At 46.8% G+C, this 18,501-nt stretch overlaps 54 non-coding genes and 1 pseudogene across 54 annotated transcripts; all 55 read left to right on the top strand.

Annotated features, from left to right (window-relative positions):
- Positions 1 to 166: 166 nt before the first annotated feature.
- Positions 167 to 285, top strand: LOC146879599 (5S ribosomal RNA). The gene has a single exon (XR_014988252.1). It is a non-coding gene; the product is annotated as a 5S ribosomal RNA (ribosomal RNA).
- A 218-nt stretch (positions 286 to 503) lies between these two features.
- Positions 504 to 622, top strand: LOC146879600 (5S ribosomal RNA). Its single transcript, XR_014988523.1, has one exon. It is a non-coding gene; the product is annotated as a 5S ribosomal RNA (ribosomal RNA).
- A 218-nt stretch (positions 623 to 840) lies between these two features.
- LOC146879601 (5S ribosomal RNA) lies at positions 841 to 959 on the top strand. The gene has a single exon (XR_014988590.1). It is a non-coding gene; the product is annotated as a 5S ribosomal RNA (ribosomal RNA).
- Positions 960 to 1,177: 218 nt separating this feature from the next.
- On the top strand, positions 1,178 to 1,296 carry LOC146879602 (5S ribosomal RNA). Its single transcript, XR_014988254.1, has one exon. It is a non-coding gene; the product is annotated as a 5S ribosomal RNA (ribosomal RNA).
- Positions 1,297 to 1,514: 218 nt separating this feature from the next.
- LOC146879603 (5S ribosomal RNA) lies at positions 1,515 to 1,633 on the top strand. Its single transcript, XR_014988623.1, has one exon. It is a non-coding gene; the product is annotated as a 5S ribosomal RNA (ribosomal RNA).
- A 218-nt stretch (positions 1,634 to 1,851) lies between these two features.
- LOC146879604 (5S ribosomal RNA) lies at positions 1,852 to 1,970 on the top strand. The gene has a single exon (XR_014988536.1). It is a non-coding gene; the product is annotated as a 5S ribosomal RNA (ribosomal RNA).
- A 218-nt stretch (positions 1,971 to 2,188) lies between these two features.
- LOC146879605 (5S ribosomal RNA) lies at positions 2,189 to 2,307 on the top strand. The gene has a single exon (XR_014988255.1). It is a non-coding gene; the product is annotated as a 5S ribosomal RNA (ribosomal RNA).
- A 218-nt stretch (positions 2,308 to 2,525) lies between these two features.
- LOC146879606 (5S ribosomal RNA) lies at positions 2,526 to 2,644 on the top strand. The gene has a single exon (XR_014988559.1). It is a non-coding gene; the product is annotated as a 5S ribosomal RNA (ribosomal RNA).
- Positions 2,645 to 2,862: 218 nt separating this feature from the next.
- On the top strand, positions 2,863 to 2,981 carry LOC146879607 (5S ribosomal RNA). Its single transcript, XR_014988256.1, has one exon. It is a non-coding gene; the product is annotated as a 5S ribosomal RNA (ribosomal RNA).
- Positions 2,982 to 3,199: 218 nt separating this feature from the next.
- On the top strand, positions 3,200 to 3,318 carry LOC146879608 (5S ribosomal RNA). Its single transcript, XR_014988418.1, has one exon. It is a non-coding gene; the product is annotated as a 5S ribosomal RNA (ribosomal RNA).
- Positions 3,319 to 3,536: 218 nt separating this feature from the next.
- LOC146879609 (5S ribosomal RNA) lies at positions 3,537 to 3,655 on the top strand. Its single transcript, XR_014988591.1, has one exon. It is a non-coding gene; the product is annotated as a 5S ribosomal RNA (ribosomal RNA).
- Positions 3,656 to 3,873: 218 nt separating this feature from the next.
- LOC146879610 (5S ribosomal RNA) lies at positions 3,874 to 3,992 on the top strand. The gene has a single exon (XR_014988257.1). It is a non-coding gene; the product is annotated as a 5S ribosomal RNA (ribosomal RNA).
- A 218-nt stretch (positions 3,993 to 4,210) lies between these two features.
- On the top strand, positions 4,211 to 4,329 carry LOC146879611 (5S ribosomal RNA). The gene has a single exon (XR_014988258.1). It is a non-coding gene; the product is annotated as a 5S ribosomal RNA (ribosomal RNA).
- Positions 4,330 to 4,547: 218 nt separating this feature from the next.
- LOC146879612 (5S ribosomal RNA) lies at positions 4,548 to 4,666 on the top strand. The gene has a single exon (XR_014988537.1). It is a non-coding gene; the product is annotated as a 5S ribosomal RNA (ribosomal RNA).
- Positions 4,667 to 4,884: 218 nt separating this feature from the next.
- On the top strand, positions 4,885 to 5,003 carry LOC146879613 (5S ribosomal RNA). The gene has a single exon (XR_014988260.1). It is a non-coding gene; the product is annotated as a 5S ribosomal RNA (ribosomal RNA).
- A 218-nt stretch (positions 5,004 to 5,221) lies between these two features.
- LOC146879614 (5S ribosomal RNA) lies at positions 5,222 to 5,340 on the top strand. Its single transcript, XR_014988560.1, has one exon. It is a non-coding gene; the product is annotated as a 5S ribosomal RNA (ribosomal RNA).
- A 218-nt stretch (positions 5,341 to 5,558) lies between these two features.
- LOC146879615 (5S ribosomal RNA) lies at positions 5,559 to 5,673 on the top strand (annotated as a pseudogene).
- A 218-nt stretch (positions 5,674 to 5,891) lies between these two features.
- Positions 5,892 to 6,010, top strand: LOC146879616 (5S ribosomal RNA). The gene has a single exon (XR_014988261.1). It is a non-coding gene; the product is annotated as a 5S ribosomal RNA (ribosomal RNA).
- Positions 6,011 to 6,228: 218 nt separating this feature from the next.
- LOC146879617 (5S ribosomal RNA) lies at positions 6,229 to 6,347 on the top strand. Its single transcript, XR_014988262.1, has one exon. It is a non-coding gene; the product is annotated as a 5S ribosomal RNA (ribosomal RNA).
- Positions 6,348 to 6,565: 218 nt separating this feature from the next.
- Positions 6,566 to 6,684, top strand: LOC146879618 (5S ribosomal RNA). The gene has a single exon (XR_014988263.1). It is a non-coding gene; the product is annotated as a 5S ribosomal RNA (ribosomal RNA).
- Positions 6,685 to 6,902: 218 nt separating this feature from the next.
- On the top strand, positions 6,903 to 7,021 carry LOC146879619 (5S ribosomal RNA). The gene has a single exon (XR_014988609.1). It is a non-coding gene; the product is annotated as a 5S ribosomal RNA (ribosomal RNA).
- Positions 7,022 to 7,239: 218 nt separating this feature from the next.
- On the top strand, positions 7,240 to 7,358 carry LOC146879620 (5S ribosomal RNA). Its single transcript, XR_014988264.1, has one exon. It is a non-coding gene; the product is annotated as a 5S ribosomal RNA (ribosomal RNA).
- Positions 7,359 to 7,576: 218 nt separating this feature from the next.
- Positions 7,577 to 7,695, top strand: LOC146879621 (5S ribosomal RNA). The gene has a single exon (XR_014988266.1). It is a non-coding gene; the product is annotated as a 5S ribosomal RNA (ribosomal RNA).
- Positions 7,696 to 7,913: 218 nt separating this feature from the next.
- Positions 7,914 to 8,032, top strand: LOC146879622 (5S ribosomal RNA). The gene has a single exon (XR_014988267.1). It is a non-coding gene; the product is annotated as a 5S ribosomal RNA (ribosomal RNA).
- Positions 8,033 to 8,250: 218 nt separating this feature from the next.
- Positions 8,251 to 8,369, top strand: LOC146879623 (5S ribosomal RNA). Its single transcript, XR_014988268.1, has one exon. It is a non-coding gene; the product is annotated as a 5S ribosomal RNA (ribosomal RNA).
- A 218-nt stretch (positions 8,370 to 8,587) lies between these two features.
- Positions 8,588 to 8,706, top strand: LOC146879624 (5S ribosomal RNA). The gene has a single exon (XR_014988561.1). It is a non-coding gene; the product is annotated as a 5S ribosomal RNA (ribosomal RNA).
- Positions 8,707 to 8,924: 218 nt separating this feature from the next.
- On the top strand, positions 8,925 to 9,043 carry LOC146879625 (5S ribosomal RNA). Its single transcript, XR_014988269.1, has one exon. It is a non-coding gene; the product is annotated as a 5S ribosomal RNA (ribosomal RNA).
- Positions 9,044 to 9,261: 218 nt separating this feature from the next.
- LOC146879626 (5S ribosomal RNA) lies at positions 9,262 to 9,380 on the top strand. The gene has a single exon (XR_014988270.1). It is a non-coding gene; the product is annotated as a 5S ribosomal RNA (ribosomal RNA).
- A 218-nt stretch (positions 9,381 to 9,598) lies between these two features.
- On the top strand, positions 9,599 to 9,717 carry LOC146879627 (5S ribosomal RNA). Its single transcript, XR_014988271.1, has one exon. It is a non-coding gene; the product is annotated as a 5S ribosomal RNA (ribosomal RNA).
- Positions 9,718 to 9,935: 218 nt separating this feature from the next.
- LOC146879628 (5S ribosomal RNA) lies at positions 9,936 to 10,054 on the top strand. Its single transcript, XR_014988562.1, has one exon. It is a non-coding gene; the product is annotated as a 5S ribosomal RNA (ribosomal RNA).
- Positions 10,055 to 10,272: 218 nt separating this feature from the next.
- Positions 10,273 to 10,391, top strand: LOC146879629 (5S ribosomal RNA). Its single transcript, XR_014988272.1, has one exon. It is a non-coding gene; the product is annotated as a 5S ribosomal RNA (ribosomal RNA).
- Positions 10,392 to 10,609: 218 nt separating this feature from the next.
- On the top strand, positions 10,610 to 10,728 carry LOC146879630 (5S ribosomal RNA). Its single transcript, XR_014988273.1, has one exon. It is a non-coding gene; the product is annotated as a 5S ribosomal RNA (ribosomal RNA).
- A 218-nt stretch (positions 10,729 to 10,946) lies between these two features.
- LOC146879631 (5S ribosomal RNA) lies at positions 10,947 to 11,065 on the top strand. The gene has a single exon (XR_014988274.1). It is a non-coding gene; the product is annotated as a 5S ribosomal RNA (ribosomal RNA).
- Positions 11,066 to 11,283: 218 nt separating this feature from the next.
- LOC146879632 (5S ribosomal RNA) lies at positions 11,284 to 11,402 on the top strand. The gene has a single exon (XR_014988275.1). It is a non-coding gene; the product is annotated as a 5S ribosomal RNA (ribosomal RNA).
- A 218-nt stretch (positions 11,403 to 11,620) lies between these two features.
- Positions 11,621 to 11,739, top strand: LOC146879633 (5S ribosomal RNA). Its single transcript, XR_014988277.1, has one exon. It is a non-coding gene; the product is annotated as a 5S ribosomal RNA (ribosomal RNA).
- Positions 11,740 to 11,957: 218 nt separating this feature from the next.
- Positions 11,958 to 12,076, top strand: LOC146879634 (5S ribosomal RNA). Its single transcript, XR_014988563.1, has one exon. It is a non-coding gene; the product is annotated as a 5S ribosomal RNA (ribosomal RNA).
- A 218-nt stretch (positions 12,077 to 12,294) lies between these two features.
- On the top strand, positions 12,295 to 12,413 carry LOC146879635 (5S ribosomal RNA). Its single transcript, XR_014988278.1, has one exon. It is a non-coding gene; the product is annotated as a 5S ribosomal RNA (ribosomal RNA).
- Positions 12,414 to 12,631: 218 nt separating this feature from the next.
- Positions 12,632 to 12,750, top strand: LOC146879636 (5S ribosomal RNA). Its single transcript, XR_014988279.1, has one exon. It is a non-coding gene; the product is annotated as a 5S ribosomal RNA (ribosomal RNA).
- A 218-nt stretch (positions 12,751 to 12,968) lies between these two features.
- On the top strand, positions 12,969 to 13,087 carry LOC146879637 (5S ribosomal RNA). The gene has a single exon (XR_014988280.1). It is a non-coding gene; the product is annotated as a 5S ribosomal RNA (ribosomal RNA).
- A 218-nt stretch (positions 13,088 to 13,305) lies between these two features.
- On the top strand, positions 13,306 to 13,424 carry LOC146879638 (5S ribosomal RNA). The gene has a single exon (XR_014988281.1). It is a non-coding gene; the product is annotated as a 5S ribosomal RNA (ribosomal RNA).
- Positions 13,425 to 13,642: 218 nt separating this feature from the next.
- Positions 13,643 to 13,761, top strand: LOC146879639 (5S ribosomal RNA). Its single transcript, XR_014988282.1, has one exon. It is a non-coding gene; the product is annotated as a 5S ribosomal RNA (ribosomal RNA).
- A 218-nt stretch (positions 13,762 to 13,979) lies between these two features.
- LOC146879640 (5S ribosomal RNA) lies at positions 13,980 to 14,098 on the top strand. Its single transcript, XR_014988283.1, has one exon. It is a non-coding gene; the product is annotated as a 5S ribosomal RNA (ribosomal RNA).
- A 218-nt stretch (positions 14,099 to 14,316) lies between these two features.
- Positions 14,317 to 14,435, top strand: LOC146879641 (5S ribosomal RNA). Its single transcript, XR_014988284.1, has one exon. It is a non-coding gene; the product is annotated as a 5S ribosomal RNA (ribosomal RNA).
- Positions 14,436 to 14,653: 218 nt separating this feature from the next.
- LOC146879642 (5S ribosomal RNA) lies at positions 14,654 to 14,772 on the top strand. The gene has a single exon (XR_014988285.1). It is a non-coding gene; the product is annotated as a 5S ribosomal RNA (ribosomal RNA).
- Positions 14,773 to 14,990: 218 nt separating this feature from the next.
- On the top strand, positions 14,991 to 15,109 carry LOC146879643 (5S ribosomal RNA). The gene has a single exon (XR_014988564.1). It is a non-coding gene; the product is annotated as a 5S ribosomal RNA (ribosomal RNA).
- A 218-nt stretch (positions 15,110 to 15,327) lies between these two features.
- Positions 15,328 to 15,446, top strand: LOC146879644 (5S ribosomal RNA). The gene has a single exon (XR_014988286.1). It is a non-coding gene; the product is annotated as a 5S ribosomal RNA (ribosomal RNA).
- A 218-nt stretch (positions 15,447 to 15,664) lies between these two features.
- On the top strand, positions 15,665 to 15,783 carry LOC146879645 (5S ribosomal RNA). The gene has a single exon (XR_014988566.1). It is a non-coding gene; the product is annotated as a 5S ribosomal RNA (ribosomal RNA).
- Positions 15,784 to 16,001: 218 nt separating this feature from the next.
- LOC146879646 (5S ribosomal RNA) lies at positions 16,002 to 16,120 on the top strand. Its single transcript, XR_014988288.1, has one exon. It is a non-coding gene; the product is annotated as a 5S ribosomal RNA (ribosomal RNA).
- Positions 16,121 to 16,338: 218 nt separating this feature from the next.
- Positions 16,339 to 16,457, top strand: LOC146879647 (5S ribosomal RNA). The gene has a single exon (XR_014988289.1). It is a non-coding gene; the product is annotated as a 5S ribosomal RNA (ribosomal RNA).
- A 218-nt stretch (positions 16,458 to 16,675) lies between these two features.
- LOC146879648 (5S ribosomal RNA) lies at positions 16,676 to 16,794 on the top strand. Its single transcript, XR_014988290.1, has one exon. It is a non-coding gene; the product is annotated as a 5S ribosomal RNA (ribosomal RNA).
- A 218-nt stretch (positions 16,795 to 17,012) lies between these two features.
- On the top strand, positions 17,013 to 17,131 carry LOC146879649 (5S ribosomal RNA). Its single transcript, XR_014988142.1, has one exon. It is a non-coding gene; the product is annotated as a 5S ribosomal RNA (ribosomal RNA).
- A 218-nt stretch (positions 17,132 to 17,349) lies between these two features.
- Positions 17,350 to 17,468, top strand: LOC146879650 (5S ribosomal RNA). The gene has a single exon (XR_014988291.1). It is a non-coding gene; the product is annotated as a 5S ribosomal RNA (ribosomal RNA).
- Positions 17,469 to 17,686: 218 nt separating this feature from the next.
- Positions 17,687 to 17,805, top strand: LOC146879651 (5S ribosomal RNA). The gene has a single exon (XR_014988292.1). It is a non-coding gene; the product is annotated as a 5S ribosomal RNA (ribosomal RNA).
- A 218-nt stretch (positions 17,806 to 18,023) lies between these two features.
- Positions 18,024 to 18,142, top strand: LOC146879652 (5S ribosomal RNA). The gene has a single exon (XR_014988293.1). It is a non-coding gene; the product is annotated as a 5S ribosomal RNA (ribosomal RNA).
- Positions 18,143 to 18,360: 218 nt separating this feature from the next.
- Positions 18,361 to 18,479, top strand: LOC146879653 (5S ribosomal RNA). The gene has a single exon (XR_014988294.1). It is a non-coding gene; the product is annotated as a 5S ribosomal RNA (ribosomal RNA).
- The last annotated feature ends 22 nt before the right edge of the window (positions 18,480 to 18,501 follow it).

An 18,501-nucleotide genomic window follows, 5' to 3' on the forward strand; every position in this document is an offset into this window, starting at 1 on the left:
CAATCAAATCCTAAATTATCACCTAAATCATTCCAACTGACTACTACCAAAATCTCTTCAGACCAAAACAACCCACCTCACGTCCCCGTGCCCCCGCGCCGCGCCAAGTGTTCAAATTTAGGCCCAATGCGAAACCCATATGTACATTGATCGTGCAATACTTCACAGGTGCGATCATACCAGCACTAATGCACCGGATCCCATCAGAACTCCGCAGTTAAGCGTGCTTGGGCGAGAGTAGTACTAGGATGGGTGACCTCCTGGGAAGTCCTCGTGTTGCACCTCTTTTTTACGTTATTTTCTTTTCCCACGTTCTTTTCATCACTGTTTTCTTTTGCAATCAAATCCTAAATTATCACCTAAATCATTCCAACTGACTACTACCAAAATCTCTTCAGACCAAAACAACCCACCTCACGTCCCCGTGCCCCCGCGCCGCGCCAAGTGTTCAAACTTAGGCCCAATGCGAAACCCATATGTACATTGATCGTGCAATACTTCACAGGTGCGATCATACCAACACTAATGCACCGGATCCCATCAGAACTCCGCAGTTAAGCGTGCTTGGGCGAGAGTAGTACTAGGATGGGTGACCTCCTGGGAAGTCCTCGTGTTGCACCTCTTTTTTACGTTATTTTCTTTTCCCACGTTCTTTTCATCACTGTTTTCTTTTGCAATCAAATCCTAAATTATCACCTAAATCATTCCAACTGACTACTACCAAAATCTCTTCAGACCAAAAAAACCCACCTCACGTCCCCGTGCCCCCGCGCCGCGCCAAGTGTTCAAACTTAGGCCCAATGCGAAACCCATATGTACATTGATCGTGCAATACTTCACAGGTGCGATCATACCAGCACTAATGCACCGGATCCCATCAGAACTCCTCAGTTAAGCGTGCTTGGGCGAGAGTAGTACTAGGATGGGTGACCTCCTGGGAAGTCCTCGTGTTGCACCTCTTTTTTACGTTATTTTCTTTTCCCACGTTCTTTTCATCACTGTTTTCTTTTGCAATCAAATCCTAAATTATCACCTAAATCATTCCAACTGACTACTACCAAAATCTCTTCAGACCAAAACAACCCACCTCACCTCCCCGTGCCCCCGCGCCGCGCCAAGTGTTCAAACTTAGGCCCAATGCGAAACCCATATGTACATTGATCGTGCAATACTTCACAGGTGCGATCATACCAGCACTAATGCACCGGATCCCATCAGAACTCCGCAGTTAAGCGTGCTTGGGCGAGAGTAGTACTAGGATGGGTGACCTCCTGGGAAGTCCTCGTGTTGCACCTCTTTTTTACGTTATTTTCTTTTCCTACGTTCTTTTCATCACTGTTTTCTTTTGCAATCAAATCCTAAATTATCACCTAAATCATTCCAACTGACTACTACCAAAATCTCTTCAGACCAAAACAACCCACCTCACGTCCCCGTGCCCCCGCGCCGCGCCAAGTGTTCAAACTTAGGCCCAATGCGAAACCCATATGTACATTGATCGTGCAATACTTCACAGGTGCGATCATACCAGCACTAATGCACCGGATCCCATCAGAAATCCGCAGTGAAGCGTGCTTGGGCGAGAGTAGTACTAGGATGGGTGACCTCCTGGGAAGTCCTCGTGTTGCACCTCTTTTTTACGTTATTTTCTTTTCCCACGTTCTTTTCATCACTGTTTTCTTTTGCAATCAAATCCTAAATTATCACCTAAATCATTCCAACTGACTACTACCAAAATCTCTTCAGACCAAAACAACCCACCTCACCTCCCCGTGCCCCCGCGCCGCGCCAAGTGTTCAAACTTAGGCCCAATGCGAAACCCATATGTACATTGATCGTGCAATACTTCACAGGTGCGATCATACCAGCACTAATGCACCGGATCCTATCAGAACTCCGCAGTTAAGCGTGCTTGGGCGAGAGTAGTACTAGGATGGGTGACCTCCTGGGAAGTCCTCGTGTTGCACCTCTTTTTTACGTTATTTTCTTTTCCCACGTTCTTTTCATCACTGTTTTCTTTTGCAATCAAATCCTAAATTATCACCTAAATCATTCCAACTGACTACTACCAAAATCTCTTCAGACCAAAACAACCCACCTCACGTCCCCGTGCCCCCGCGCCGCGCCAAGTGTTCAAACTTAGGCCCAATGCGAAACCCATATGTACATTGATCGTGCAATACTTCACAGGTGCGATCATACCAGCACTAATGCACCGGATCCCATCAGAACTCCGCAGTTAAGCGTGCTTGGGCGAGAGTAGTACTAGGATGGGTGACCTCCTGGGAAGTCCTCGTGTTGCACCTCTTTTTTACGTTATTTTCTTTTCCTACGTTCTTTTCATCACTGTTTTCTTTTGCAATCAAATCCTAAATTATCACCTAAATCATTCCAACTGACTACTACCAAAATCTCTTCAGACCAAAACAACCCACCTCACGTCCCCGTGCCCCCGCGCCGCGCCAAGTGTTCAAACTTAGGCCCAATGCGAAACCCATATGTACATTGATCGTGCAATACTTCACAGGTGCGATCATACCAGCACTAATGCACCGGATCCCATCAGAACTCCGCAGTTAAGCGTGCTTGGGCGAGAGTAGTACTAGGATGGGTGACCTCCTGGGATGTCCTCGTGTTGCACCTCTTTTTTACGTTATTTTCTTTTCCCACGTTCTTTTCATCACTGTTTTCTTTTGCAATCAAATCCTAAATTATCACCTAAATCATTCCAACTGACTACTACCAAAATCTCTTCAGACCAAAACAACCCACCTCACGTCCCCGTGCCCCCGCGCCGCGCCAAGTGTTCAAACTTAGGCCCAATGCGAAACCCATATGTACATTGATCGTGCAATACTTCACAGGTGCGATCATACCAGCACTAATGCACCGGATCCCATCAGAACTCCGCAGTTAAGCGTGCTTGGGCGAGAGTAGTACTAGGATGGGTGACCTCCTGGGAAGTCCTCGTGTTGCACCTCTTTTTTACGTTATTTTCTTTTCCCACGTTCTTTTCATCACTGTTTTCTTTTGCAATCAAATCCTAAATTATCACCTAAATCATTCCAACTGACTACTACCAAAATCTCTTCAGACCAAAACAACCCACCTCACGTCCCCGTGCCCCCGCGCCGCGCCAAGTGTTCAAACTTAGGCCCAATGCGAAACCCATATGTACATTGATCGTGCAATACTTCACAGGTGCGATCATACCAGCACTAATGCACCGGATCCCATCAGAACTCCGCAGTGAAGCGTGCTTGGGCGAGAGTAGTACTAGGATGGGTGACCTCCTGGGAAGTCCTCGTGTTGCACCTCTTTTTTACGTTATTTTCTTTTCCCACGTTCTTTTCATCACTGTTTTCTTTTGCAATCAAATCCTAAATTATCACCTAAATCATTCCAACTGACTACTACCAAAATCTCTTCAGACCAAAAAAACCCACCTCACGTCCCCGTGCCCCCGCGCCGCGCCCAGTGTTCAAACTTAGGCCCAATGCGAAACCCATATGTACATTGATCGTGCAATACTTCACAGGTGCGATCATACCAGCACTAATGCACCGGATCCCATCAGAACTCCTCAGTTAAGCGTGCTTGGGCGAGAGTAGTACTAGGATGGGTGACCTCCTGGGAAGTCCTCGTGTTGCACCTCTTTTTTACGTTATTTTCTTTTCCCACGTTCTTTTCATCACTGTTTTCTTTTGCAATCAAATCCTAAATTATCACCTAAATCATTCCAACTGACTACTACCAAAATCTCTTCAGACCAAAACAACCCACCTCACCTCCCCGTGCCCCCGCGCCGCGCCAAGTGTTCAAACTTAGGCCCAATGCGAAACCCATATGTACATTGATCGTGCAATACTTCACAGGTGCGATCATACCAGCACTAATGCACCGGATCCCATCAGAACTCCGCAGTTAAGCGTGCTTGGGCGAGAGTAGTACTAGGATGGGTGACCTCCTGGGAAGTCCTCGTGTTGCACCTCTTTTTTACGTTATTTTCTTTTCCTACGTTCTTTTCATCACTGTTTTCTTTTGCAATCAAATCCTAAATTATCACCTAAATCATTCCAACTGACTACTACCAAAATCTCTTCAGACCAAAACAACCCACCTCACGTCCCCGTGCCCCCGCGCCGCGCCAAGTGTTCAAACTTAGGCCCAATGCGAAACCCATATGTACATTGATCGTGCAATACTTCACAGGTGCGATCATACCAGCACTAATGCACCGGATCCCATCAGAACTCCGCAGTTAAGCGTGCTTGGGCGAGAGTAGTACTAGGATGGGTGACCTCCTGGGAAGTCCTCGTGTTGCACCTCTTTTTTACGTTATTTTCTTTTCCCACGTTCTTTTCATCACTGTTTTCTTTTGCAATCAAATCCTAAATTATCACCTAAATCATTCCAACTGACTACTACCAAAATCTCTTCAGACCAAAACAACCCACCTCACCTCCCCGTGCCCCCGCGCCGCGCCAAGTGTTCAAACTTAGGCCCAATGCGAAACCCATATGTACATTGATCGTGCAATACTTCACAGGTGCGATCATACCAGCACTAATGCACCGGATCCTATCAGAACTCCGCAGTTAAGCGTGCTTGGGCGAGAGTAGTACTAGGATGGGTGACCTCCTGGGAAGTCCTCGTGTTGCACCTCTTTTTTACGTTATTTTCTTTTCCCACGTTCTTTTCATCACTGTTTTCTTTTGCAATCAAATCCTAAATTATCACCTAAATCATTCCAACTGACTACTACCAAAATCTCTTCAGACCAAAACAACCCACCTCACGTCCCCGTGCCCCCGCGTCGCGCCAAGTGTTCAAACTTAGGCCCAATGCGAAACCCATATGTACATTGATCGTGCAATACTTCACAGGTGCGATCATACCAGCACTAATGCACCGGATCCCATCAGAACTCCGCAGTTAAGCGTGCTTGGGCGAGAGTAGTACTAGGATGGGTGACCTCCTGGGAAGTCCTCGTGTTGCACCTCTTTTTTACGTTATTTTCTTTTCCTACGTTCTTTTCATCACTGTTTTCTTTTGCAATCAAATCCTAAATTATCACCTAAATCATTCCAACTGACTACTACCAAAATCTCTTCAGACCAAAACAACCCACCTCACGTCCCCGTGCCCCCGCGCCGCGCCAAGTGTTCAAACTTAGGCCCAATGCGAAACCCATATGTACATTGATCGTGCAATACTTCACAGGTGCGATCATACCAGCACTAATGCACCGGATCCCATCAGAACTCCGCAGTTAAGCGTGCTTGGGCGAGAGTAGTACTAGGATGGGTGACCTCCTGGGATGTCCTCGTGTTGCACCTCTTTTTTACGTTATTTTCTTTTCCCACGTTCTTTTCATCACTGTTTTCTTTTGCAATCAAATCCTAAATTATCACCTAAATCATTCCAACTGACTACTACCAAAATCTCTTCAGACCAAAACAACCCACCTCACGTCCCCGTGCCCCCGCGCCGCGCCAAGTGTTCAAACTTAGGCCCAATGCGAAACCCATATGTACATTGATCGTGCAATACTTCACAGGTGCGATCATACCAGCACTAATGCACCGGATCCCATCAGAACTTGTTAAGCGTGCTTGGGCGAGAGTAGTACTAGGATGGGTGACCTCCTGGGAAGTCCTCGTGTTGCACCTCTTTTTTACGTTATTTTCTTTTCCCACGTTCTTTTCATCACTGTTTTCTTTTGCAATCAAATCCTAAATTATCACCTAAATCATTCCAACTGACTACTACCAAAATCTCTTCAGACCAAAACAACCCACCTCACGTCCCCGTGCCCCCGCGCCGCGCCAAGTGTTCAAACTTAGGCCCAATGCGAAACCCATATGTACATTGATCGTGCAATACTTCACAGGTGCGATCATACCAGCACTAATGCACCGGATCCCATCAGAACTCCGCAGTTAAGCGTGCTTGGGCGAGAGTAGTACTAGGATGGGTGACCTCCTGGGAAGTCCTCGTGTTGCACCTCTTTTTTACGTTATTTTCTTTTCCCACGTTCTTTTCATCACTGTTTTCTTTTGCAATCAAATCCTAAATTATCACCTAAATCATTCCAACTGACTACTACCAAAATCTCTTCAGACCAAAAAAACCCACCTCACGTCCCCGTGCCCCCGCGCCGCGCCAAGTGTTCAAACTTAGGCCCAATGCGAAACCCATATGTACATTGATCGTGCAATACTTCACAGGTGCGATCATACCAGCACTAATGCACCGGATCCCATCAGAACTCCGCAGTTAAGCGTGCTTGGGCGAGAGTAGTACTAGGATGGGTGACCTCCTGGGAAGTCCTCGTGTTGCACCTCTTTTTTACGTTATTTTCTTTTCCCACGTTCTTTTCATCACTGTTTTCTTTTGCAATCAAATCCTAAATTATCACCTAAATCATTCCAACTGACTACTACCAAAATCTCTTCAGACCAAAACAACCCACCTCACCTCCCCGTGCCCCCGCGCCGCGCCAAGTGTTCAAACTTAGGCCCAATGCGAAACCCATATGTACATTGATCGTGCAATACTTCACAGGTGCGATCATACCAGCACTAATGCACCGGATCCCATCAGAACTCCGCAGTTAAGCGTGCTTGGGCGAGAGTAGTACTAGGATGGGTGACCTCCTGGGAAGTCCTCGTGTTGCACCTCTTTTTTACGTTATTTTCTTTTCCTACGTTCTTTTCATCACTGTTTTCTTTTGCAATCAAATCCTAAATTATCACCTAAATCATTCCAACTGACTACTACCAAAATCTCTTCAGACCAAAACAACCCACCTCACGTCCCCGTGCCCCCGCGCCGCGCCAAGTGTTCAAACTTAGGCCCAATGCGAAACCCATATGTACATTGATCGTGCAATACTTCACAGGTGCGATCATACCAGCACTAATGCACCGGATCCCATCAGAACTCCGCAGTTAAGCGTGCTTGGGCGAGAGTAGTACTAGGATGGGTGACATCCTGGGAAGTCCTCGTGTTGCACCTCTTTTTTACGTTATTTTCTTTTCCCACGTTCTTTTCATCACTGTTTTCTTTTGCAATCAAATCCTAAATTATCACCTAAATCATTCCAACTGACTACTACCAAAATCTCTTCAGACCAAAACAACCCACCTCACCTCCACGTGCCCCCGCGCCGCGCCAAGTGTTCAAACTTAGGCCCAATGCGAAACCCATATGTACATTGATCGTGCAATACTTCACAGGTGCGATCATACCAGCACTAATGCACCGGATCCCATCAGAACTCCGCAGTTAAGCGTGCTTGGGCGAGAGTAGTACTAGGATGGGTGACCTCCTGGGAAGTCCTCGTGTTGCACCTCTTTTTTACGTTATTTTCTTTTCCTACGTTCTTTTCATCACTGTTTTCTTTTGCAATCAAATCCTAAATTATCACCTAAATCATTCCAACTGACTACTACCAAAATCTCTTCAGACCAAAACAACCCACCTCACGTCCCCGTGCCCCCGCGCCGCGCCAAGTGTTCAAACTTAGGCCCAATGCGAAACCCATATGTACATTGATCGTGCAATACTTCACAGGTGCGATCATACCAGCACTAATGCACCGGATCCCATCAGAACTCCGCAGTTAAGCGTGCTTGGGCGAGAGTAGTACTAGGATGGGTGACCTCCTGGGAAGTCCTCGTGTTGCACCTCTTTTTTACGTTATTTTCTTTTCCCACGTTCTTTTCATCACTGTTTTCTTTTGCAATCAAATCCTAAATTATCACCTAAATCATTCCAACTGACTACTACCAAAATCTCTTCAGACCAAAACAACCCACCTCACCTCCCCGTGCCCCCGCGCCGCGCCAAGTGTTCAAACTTAGGCCCAATGCGAAACCCATATGTACATTGATCGTGCAATACTTCACAGGTGCGATCATACCAGCACTAATGCACCGGATCCCATCAGAACTCCGCAGTTAAGCGTGCTTGGGCGAGAGTAGTACTAGGATGGGTGACCTCCTGGGAAGTCCTCGTGTTGCACCTCTTTTTTACGTTATTTTCTTTTCCCACGTTCTTTTCATCACTGTTTTCTTTTGCAATCAAATCCTAAATTATCACCTAAATCATTCCAACTGACTACTACCAAAATCTCTTCAGACCAAAACAACCCACCTCACGTCCCCGTGCCCCCGCGCCGCGCCAAGTGTTCAAACTTAGGCCCAATGCGAAACCCATATGTACATTGATCGTGCAATACTTCACAGGTGCGATCATACCAGCACTAATGCACCGGATCCCATCAGAACTCCGCAGTTAAGCGTGCTTGGGCGAGAGTAGTACTAGGATGGGTGACCTCCTGGGAAGTCCTCGTGTTGCACCTCTTTTTTACGTTATTTTCTTTTCCCACGTTCTTTTCATCACTGTTTTCTTTTGCAATCAAATCCTAAATTATCACCTAAATCATTCCAACTGACTACTACCAAAATCTCTTCAGACCAAAACAACCCACCTCACGTCCCCGTGCCCCCGCGCCGCGCCAAGTGTTCAAACTTAGGCCCAATGCGAAACCCATATGTACATTGATCGTGCAATACTTCACAGGTGCGATCATACCAGCACTAATGCACCGGATCCCATCAGAACTCCGCAGTTAAGCGTGCTTGGGCGAGAGTAGTACTAGGATGGGTGACCTCCTGGGATGTCCTCGTGTTGCACCTCTTTTTTACGTTATTTTCTTTTCCCACGTTCTTTTCATCACTGTTTTCTTTTGCAATCAAATCCTAAATTATCACCTAAATCATTCCAACTGACTACTACCAAAATCTCTTCAGACCAAAACAACCCACCTCACGTCCCCGTGCCCCCGCGCCGCGCCAAGTGTTCAAACTTAGGCCCAATGCGAAACCCATATGTACATTGATCGTGCAATACTTCACAGGTGCGATCATACCAGCACTAATGCACCGGATCCCATCAGAACTCCGCAGTTAAGCGTGCTTGGGCGAGAGTAGTACTAGGATGGGTGACCTCCTGGGAAGTCCTCGTGTTGCACCTCTTTTTTACGTTATTTTCTTTTCCCACGTTCTTTTCATCACTGTTTTCTTTTGCAATCAAATCCTAAATTATCACCTAAATCATTCCAACTGACTACTACCAAAATCTCTTCAGACCAAAACAACCCACCTCACGTCCCCGTGCCCCCGCGCCGCGCCAAGTGTTCAAACTTAGGCCCAATGCGAAACCCATATGTACATTGATCGTGCAATACTTCACAGGTGCGATCATACCAGCACTAATGCACCGGATCCCATCAGAACTCCGCAGTTAAGCGTGCTTGGGCGAGAGTAGTACTAGGATGGGTGACCTCCTGGGAAGTCCTCGTGTTGCACCTCTTTTTTACGTTATTTTCTTTTCCCACGTTCTTTTCATCACTGTTTTCTTTTGCAATCAAATCCTAAATTATCACCTAAATCATTCCAACTGACTACTACCAAAATCTCTTCAGACCAAAACAACCCACCTCACCTCCCCGTGCCCCCGCGCCGCGCCAAGTGTTCAAACTTAGGCCCAATGCGAAACCCATATGTACATTGATCGTGCAATACTTCACAGGTGCGATCATACCAGCACTAATGCACCGGATCCCATCAGAACTCCGCAGTTAAGCGTGCTTGGGCGAGAGTAGTACTAGGATGGGTGACCTCCTGGGAAGTCCTCGTGTTGCACCTCTTTTTTACGTTATTTTCTTTTCCTACGTTCTTTTCATCACTGTTTTCTTTTGCAATCAAATCCTAAATTATCACCTAAATCATTCCAACTGACTACTACCAAAATCTCTTCAGACCAAAACAACCCACCTCACGTCCCCGTGCCCCCGCGCCGCGCCAAGTGTTCAAACTTAGGCCCAATGCGAAACCCATATGTACATTGATCGTGCAATACTTCACAGGTGCGATCATACCAGCACTAATGCACCGGATCCCATCAGAACTCCGCAGTTAAGCGTGCTTGGGCGAGAGTAGTACTAGGATGGGTGACCTCCTGGGATGTCCTCGTGTTGCACCTCTTTTTTACGTTATTTTCTTTTCCCACGTTCTTTTCATCACTGTTTTCTTTTGCAATCAAATCCTAAATTATCACCTAAATCATTCCAACTGACTACTACCAAAATCACTTCAGACCAAAACAACCCACCTCACGTCCCCGTGCCCCCGCGCCGCGCCAAGTGTTCAAACTTAGGCCCAATGCGAAACCCATATGTACATTGATCGTGCAATACTTCACAGGTGCGATCATACCAGCACTAATGCACCGGATCCCATCAGAACTCCGCAGTTAAGCGTGCTTGGGCGAGAGTAGTACTAGGATGGGTGACCTCCTGGGAAGTCCTCGTGTTGCACCTCTTTTTTACGTTATTTTCTTTTCCCACGTTCTTTTCATCACTGTTTTCTTTTGCAATCAAATCCTAAATTATCACCTAAATCATTCCAACTGACTACTACCAAAATCTCTTCAGACCAAAACAACCCACCTCACGTCCCCGTGCCCCCGCGCCGCGCCAAGTGTTCAAACTTAGGCCCAATGCGAAACCCATATGTACATTGATCGTGCAATACTTCACAGGTGCGATCATACCAGCACTAATGCACCGGATCCCATCAGAACTCCGCAGTTAAGCGTGCTTGGGCGAGAGTAGTACTAGGATGGGTGACCTCCTGGGAAGTCCTCGTGTTGCACCTCTTTTTTACGTTATTTTCTTTTCCCACGTTCTTTTCATCACTGTTTTCTTTTGCAATCAAATCCTAAATTATCACCTAAATCATTCCAACTGACTACTACCAAAATCTCTTCAGACCAAAACAACCCACCTCACCTCCCCGTGCCCCCGCGCCGCGCCAAGTGTTCAAACTTAGGCCCAATGCGAAACCCATATGTACATTGATCGTGCAATACTTCACAGGTGCGATCATACCAGCACTAATGCACCGGATCCCATCAGAACTCCGCAGTTAAGCGTGCTTGGGCGAGAGTAGTACTAGGATGGGTGACCTCCTGGGAAGTCCTCGTGTTGCACCTCTTTTTTACGTTATTTTCTTTTCCCACGTTCTTTTCATCACTGTTTTCTTTTGCAATCAAATCCTAAATTATCACCTAAATCATTCCAACTGACTACTACCAAAATCTCTTCAGACCAAAACAACCCACCTCACGTCCCCGTGCCCCCGCGCCGCGCCAAGTGTTCAAACTTAGGCCCAATGCGAAACCCATATGTACATTGATCGTGCAATACTTCACAGGTGCGATCATACCAGCACTAATGCACCGGATCCCATCAGAACTCCGCAGTTAAGCGTGCTTGGGCGAGAGTAGTACTAGGATGGGTGACCTCCTGGGAAGTCCTCGTGTTGCACCTCTTTTTTACGTTATTTTCTTTTCCCACGTTCTTTTCATCACTGTTTTCTTTTGCAATCAAATCCTAAATTATCACCTAAATCATTCCAACTGACTACTACCAAAATCTCTTCAGACCAAAACAACCCACCTCACGTCCCCGTGCCCCCGCGCCGCGCCAAGTGTTCAAACTTAGGCCCAATGCGAAACCCATATGTACATTGATCGTGCAATACTTCACAGGTGCGATCATACCAGCACTAATGCACCGGATCCCATCAGAACTCCGCAGTTAAGCGTGCTTGGGCGAGAGTAGTACTAGGATGGGTGACCTCCTGGGAAGTCCTCGTGTTGCACCTCTTTTTTACGTTATTTTCTTTTCCTACGTTCTTTTCATCACTGTTTTCTTTTGCAATCAAATCCTAAATTATCACCTAAATCATTCCAACTGACTACTACCAAAATCTCTTCAGACCAAAACAACCCACCTCACGTCCCCGTGCCCCCGCGCCGCGCCAAGTGTTCAAACTTAGGCCCAATGCGAAACCCATATGTACATTGATCGTGCAATACTTCACAGGTGCGATCATACCAGCACTAATGCACCGGATCCCATCAGAACTCCGCAGTTAAGCGTGCTTGGGCGAGAGTAGTACTAGGATGGGTGACCTCCTGGGATGTCCTCGTGTTGCACCTCTTTTTTACGTTATTTTCTTTTCCCACGTTCTTTTCATCACTGTTTTCTTTTGCAATCAAATCCTAAATTATCACCTAAATCATTCCAACTGACTACTACCAAAATCACTTCAGACCAAAACAACCCACCTCACGTCCCCGTGCCCCCGCGCCGCGCCAAGTGTTCAAACTTAGGCCCAATGCGAAACCCATATGTACATTGATCGTGCAATACTTCACAGGTGCGATCATACCAGCACTAATGCACCGGATCCCATCAGAACTCCGCAGTTAAGCGTGCTTGGGCGAGAGTAGTACTAGGATGGGTGACCTCCTGGGAAGTCCTCGTGTTGCACCTCTTTTTTACGTTATTTTCTTTTCCCACGTTCTTTTCATCACTGTTTTCTTTTGCAATCAAATCCTAAATTATCACCTAAATCATTCCAACTGACTACTACCAAAATCTCTTCAGACCAAAACAACCCACCTCACGTCCCCGTGCCCCCGCGCCGCGCCAAGTGTTCAAACTTAGGCCCAATGCGAAACCCATATGTACATTGATCGTGCAATACTTCACAGGTGCGATCATACCAGCACTAATGCACCGGATCCCATCAGAACTCCGCAGTTAAGCGTGCTTGGGCGAGAGTAGTACTAGGATGGGTGACCTCCTGGGAAGTCCTCGTGTTGCACCTCTTTTTTACGTTATTTTCTTTTCCCACGTTCTTTTCATCACTGTTTTCTTTTGCAATCAAATCCTAAATTATCACCTAAATCATTCCAACTGACTACTACCAAAATCTCTTCAGACCAAAACAACCCACCTCACCTCCCCGTGCCCCCGCGCCGCGCCAAGTGTTCAAACTTAGGCCCAATGCGAAACCCATATGTACATTGATCGTGCAATACTTCACAGGTGCGATCATACCAGCACTAATGCACCGGATCCCATCAGAACTCCGCAGTTAAGCGTGCTTGGGCGAGAGTAGTACTAGGATGGGTGACCTCCTGGGAAGTCCTCGTGTTGCACCTCTTTTTTACGTTATTTTCTTTTCCCACGTTCTTTTCATCACTGTTTTCTTTTGCAATCAAATCCTAAATTATCACCTAAATCATTCCAACTGACTACTACCAAAATCTCTTCAGACCAAAACAACCCACCTCACGTCCCCGTGCCCCCGCGCCGCGCCAAGTGTTCAAACTTAGGCCCAATGCGAAACCCATATGTACATTGATCGTGCAATACTTCACAGGTGCGATCATACCAGCACTAATGCACCGGATCCCATCAGAACTCCGCAGTTAAGCGTGCTTGGGCGAGAGTAGTACTAGGATGGGTGACCTCCTGGGAAGTCCTCGTGTTGCACCTCTTTTTTACGTTATTTTCTTTTCCCACGTTCTTTTCATCACTGTTTTCTTTTGCAATCAAATCCTAAATTATCACCTAAATCATTCCAACTGACTACTACCAAAATCTCTTCAGACCAAAACAACCCACCTCACGTCCCCGTGCCCCCGCGCCGCGCCAAGTGTTCAAACTTAGGCCCAATGCGAAACCCATATGTACATTGATCGTGCAATACTTCACAGGTGCGATCATACCAGCACTAATGCACCGGATCCCATCAGAACTCCGCAGTTAAGCGTGCTTGGGCGAGAGTAGTACTAGGATGGGTGACCTCCTGGGAAGTCCTCGTGTTGCACCTCTTTTTTACGTTATTTTCTTTTCCCACGTTCTTTTCATCACTGTTTTCTTTTGCAATCAAATCCTAAATTATCACCTAAATCATTCCAACTGACTACTACCAAAATCTCTTCAGACCAAAACAACCCACCTCACCTCCCCGTGCCCCCGCGCCGCGCCAAGTGTTCAAACTTAGGCCCAATGCGAAACCCATATGTACATTGATCGTGCAATACTTCACAGGTGCGATCATACCAGCACTAATGCACCGGATCCCATCAGAACTCCGCAGTTAAGCGTGCTTGGGCGAGAGTAGTACTAGGATGGGTGACCTCCTGGGAAGTCCTCGTGTTGCACCTCTTTTTTACGTTATTTTCTTTTCCCACGTTCTTTTCATCACTGTTTTCTTTTGCAATCAAATCCTAAATTATCACCTAAATCATTCCAACTGACTACTACCAAAATCTCTTCAGACCAAAACAACCCACCTCACGTCCCCGTGCCCCCGCGCCGCGCCAAGTGTTCAAACTTAGGCCCAATGCGAAACCCATATGTACATTGATCGTGCAATACTTCACAGGTGCGATCATACCAGCACTAATGCACCGGATCCCATCAGAACTCCGCAGTTAAGCGTGCTTGGGCGAGAGTAGTACTAGGATGGGTGACCTCCTGGGAAGTCCTCGTGTTGCACCTCTTTTTTACGTTATTTTCTTTTCCCACGTTCTTTTCATCACTGTTTTCTTTTGTAATCAAATCCTAAATTATCACCTAAATCATTCCAACTGACTACTACCAAAATCTCTTCAGACCAAAACAACCCACCTCACCTCCCCGTGCCCCCGCGCCGCGCCAAGTGTTCAAACTTAGGCCCAATGCGAAACCCATATGTACATTGATCGTGCAATACTTCACAGGTGCGATCATACCAGCACTAATGCACCGGATCCCATCAGAACTCCGCAGTTAAGCGTGCTTGGGCGAGAGTAGTACTAGGATGGGTGACCTCCTGGGAAGTCCTCGTGTTGCACCTCTTTTTTACGTTATTTTCTTTTCCTACGTTCTTTTCATCACTGTTTTCTTTTGCAATCAAATCCTAAATTATCACCTAAATCATTCCAACTGACTACTACCAAAATCTCTTCAGACCAAAACAACCCACCTCACGTCCCCGTGCCCCCGCGCCGCGCCAAGTGTTCAAACTTAGGCCCAATGCGAAACCCATATGTACATTGATCGTGCAATACTTCACAGGTGCGATCATACCAGCACTAATGCACCGGATCCCATCAGAACTCCGCAGTTAAGCGTGCTTGGGCGAGAGTAGTACTAGGATGGGTGACCTCCTGGGATGTCCTCGTGTTGCACCTCTTTTTTACGTTATTTTCTTTTCCCACGTTCTTTTCATCACTGTTTTCTTTTGCAATCAAATCCTAAATTATCACCTAAATCATTCCAACTGACTACTACCAAAATCTCTTCAGACCAAAACAACCCACCTCACGTCCCCGTGCCCCCGCGCCGCGCCAAGTGTTCAAACTTAGGCCCAATGCGAAACCCATATGTACATTGATCGTGCAATACTTCACAGGTGCGATCATACCAGCACTAATGCACCGGATCCCATCAGAACTCCGCAGTTAAGCGTGCTTGGGCGAGAGTAGTACTAGGATGGGTGACCTCCTGGGAAGTCCTCGTGTTGCACCTCTTTTTTACGTTATTTTCTTTTCCCACGTTCTTTTCATCACTGTTTTCTTTTGCAATCAAATCCTAAATTATCACCTAAATCATTCCAACTGACTACTACCAAAATCTCTTCAGACCAAAACAACCCACCTCACCTCCCCGTGCCCCCGCGCCGCGCCAAGTGTTCAAACTTAGGCCCAATGCGAAACCCATATGTACATTGATCGTGCAATACTTCACAGGTGCGATCATACCAGCACTAATGCACCGGATCCCATCAGAACTCCGCAGTTAAGCGTGCTTGGGCGAGAGTAGTACTAGGATGGGTGACCTCCTGGGATGTCCTCGTGTTGCACCTCTTTTTTACGTTATTTTCTTTTCCCACGTTCTTTTCATCACTGTTTTCTTTTGCAATCAAATCCTAAATTATCACCTAAATCATTCCAACTGACTACTACCAAAATCTCTTCAGACCAAAACAACCCACCTCACGTCCCCGTGCCCCCGCGCCGCGCCAAGTGTTCAAACTTAGGCCCAATGCGAAACCCATATGTACATTGATCGTGCAATACTTCACAGGTGCGATCATACCAGCACTAATGCACCGGATCCCATCAGAACTCCGCAGTTAAGCGTGCTTGGGCGAGAGTAGTACTAGGATGGGTGACCTCCTGGGAAGTCCTCGTGTTGCACCTCTTTTTTACGTTATTTTCTTTTCCCACGTTCTTTTCATCACTGTTTTCTTTTGCAATCAAATCCTAAATTATCACCTAAATCATTCCAACTGACTACTACCAAAATCTCTTCAGACCAAAACAACCCACCTCACGTCCCCGTGCCCCCGCGCCGCGCCAAGTGTTCAAACTTAGGCCCAATGCGAAACCCATATGTACATTGATCGTGCAATACTTCACAGGTGCGATCATACCAGCACTAATGCACCGGATCCCATCAGAACTCCGCAGTTAAGCGTGCTTGGGCGAGAGTAGTACTAGGATGGGTGACCTCCTGGGAAGTCCTCGTGTTGCACCTCTTTTTTACGTTATTTTCTTTTCCCACGTTCTTTTCATCACTGTTTTCTTTTGCAATCAAATCCTAAATTATCACCTAAATCATTCCAACTGACTACTACCAAAATCTCTTCAGACCAAAACAACCCACCTCACCTCCCCGTGCCCCCGCGCCGCGCCAAGTGTTCAAACTTAGGCCCAATGCGAAACCCATATGTACATTGATCGTGCAATACTTCACAGGTGCGATCATACCAGCACTAATGCACCGGATCCCATCAGAACTCCGCAGTTAAGCGTGCTTGGGCGAGAGTAGTACTAGGATGGGTGACCTCCTGGGAAGTCCTCGTGTTGCACCTCTTTTTTACGTTATTTTCTTTTCCTACGTTCTTTTCATCACTGTTTTCTTTTGCAATCAAATCCTAAATTATCACCTAAATCATTCCAACTGACTACTACCAAAATCTCTTCAGACCAAAACAACCCACCTCACGTCCCCGTGCCCCCGCGCCGCGCCAAGTGTTCAAACTTAGGCCCAATGCGAAACCCATATGTACATTGATCGTGCAATACTTCACAGGTGCGATCATACCAGCACTAATGCACCGGATCCAATCAGAACTCCGCAGTTAAGCGTGCTTGGGCGAGAGTAGTACTAGGATGGGTGACATCCTGGGAAGTCCTCGTGTTGCACCTCTTTTTTACGTTATTTTCTTTTCCCACGTTCTTTTCATCACTGTTTTCTTTTGCAATCAAATCCTAAATTATCACCTAAATCATTCCAACTGACTACTACCAAAATCTCTTCAGACCAAAACAACCCACCTCACCTCCCCGTGCCCCCGCGCCGCGCCAAGTGTTCAAACTTAGGCCCAATGCGAAACCCATATGTACATTGATCGTGCAATACTTCACAGGTGCGATCATACCAGCACTAATGCACCGGATCCCATCAGAACTCCGCAGTTAAGCGTGCTTGGGCGAGAGTAGTACTAGGATGGGTGACCTCCTGGGAAGTCCTCGTGTTGCACCTCTTTTTTACGTTATTTTCTTTTCCCACGTTCTTTTCATCACTGTTTTCTTTTGCAATCAAATCCTAAATTATCACCTAAATCATTCCAACTGACTACTACCAAAATCTCTTCAGACCAAAACAACCCACCTCACGTCCCCGTGCCCCCGCGCCGCGCCAAGTGTTCAAACTTAGGCCCAATGCGAAACCCATATGTACATTGATCGTGCAATACTTCACAGGTGCGATCATACCAGCACTAATGCACCGGATCCCATCAGAACTCCGCAGTTAAGCGTGCTTGGGCGAGAGTAGTACTAGGATGGGTGACCTCCTGGGAAGTCCTCGTGTTGCACCTCTTTTTTACGTTATTTTCTTTTCCCACGTTCTTTTCATCACTGTTTTCTTTTGCAATCAAATCCTAAATTATCACCTAAATCATTCCAACTGACTACTACCAAAATCTCTTCAGACCAAAACAACCCACCTCACCTCCCCGTGCCCCCGCGCCGCGCCAAGTGTTCAAACTTAGGCCCAATGCGAAACCCATATGTACATTGATCGTGCAATACTTCACAGGTGCGATCATACCAGCACTAATGCACCGGATCCCATCAGAACTCCGCAGTTAAGCGTGCTTGGGCGAGAGTAGTACTAGGATGGGTGACCTCCTGGGAAGTCCTCGTGTTGCACCTCTTTTTTACGTTATTTTCTTTTCCCACGTTCTTTTCATCACTGTTTTCTTTTGCAATCAAATCCTAAATTATCACCTAAATCATTCCAACTGACTACTACCAAAATCTCTTCAGACCAAAACATCCCACCTCACCTCCCCGTGCCCCCGCGCCGCGCCAAGTGTTCAAACTTAGGCCCAATGCGAAACCCATATGTACATTGATCGTGCAATACTTCACAGGTGCGATCATACCAGCACTAATGCACCGGATCCCATCAGAACTCCGCAGTTAAGCGTGCTTGGGCGAGAGTAGTACTAGGATGGGTGACCTCCTGGGAAGTCCTCGTGTTGCACCTCTTTTTTACGTTATTTTCTTTTC

The sequence above is a fragment of the Vigna unguiculata genome, unplaced genomic scaffold, assembly GCF_037176805.1.
Source record: "Vigna unguiculata cultivar grain cowpea cultivar isolate G323 ecotype 2 unplaced genomic scaffold, ASM3717680v1 ptg000026l_ERROPOS8025000, whole genome shotgun sequence".
Lineage (NCBI taxonomy): Eukaryota > Viridiplantae > Streptophyta > Magnoliopsida > Fabales > Fabaceae > Vigna > Vigna unguiculata.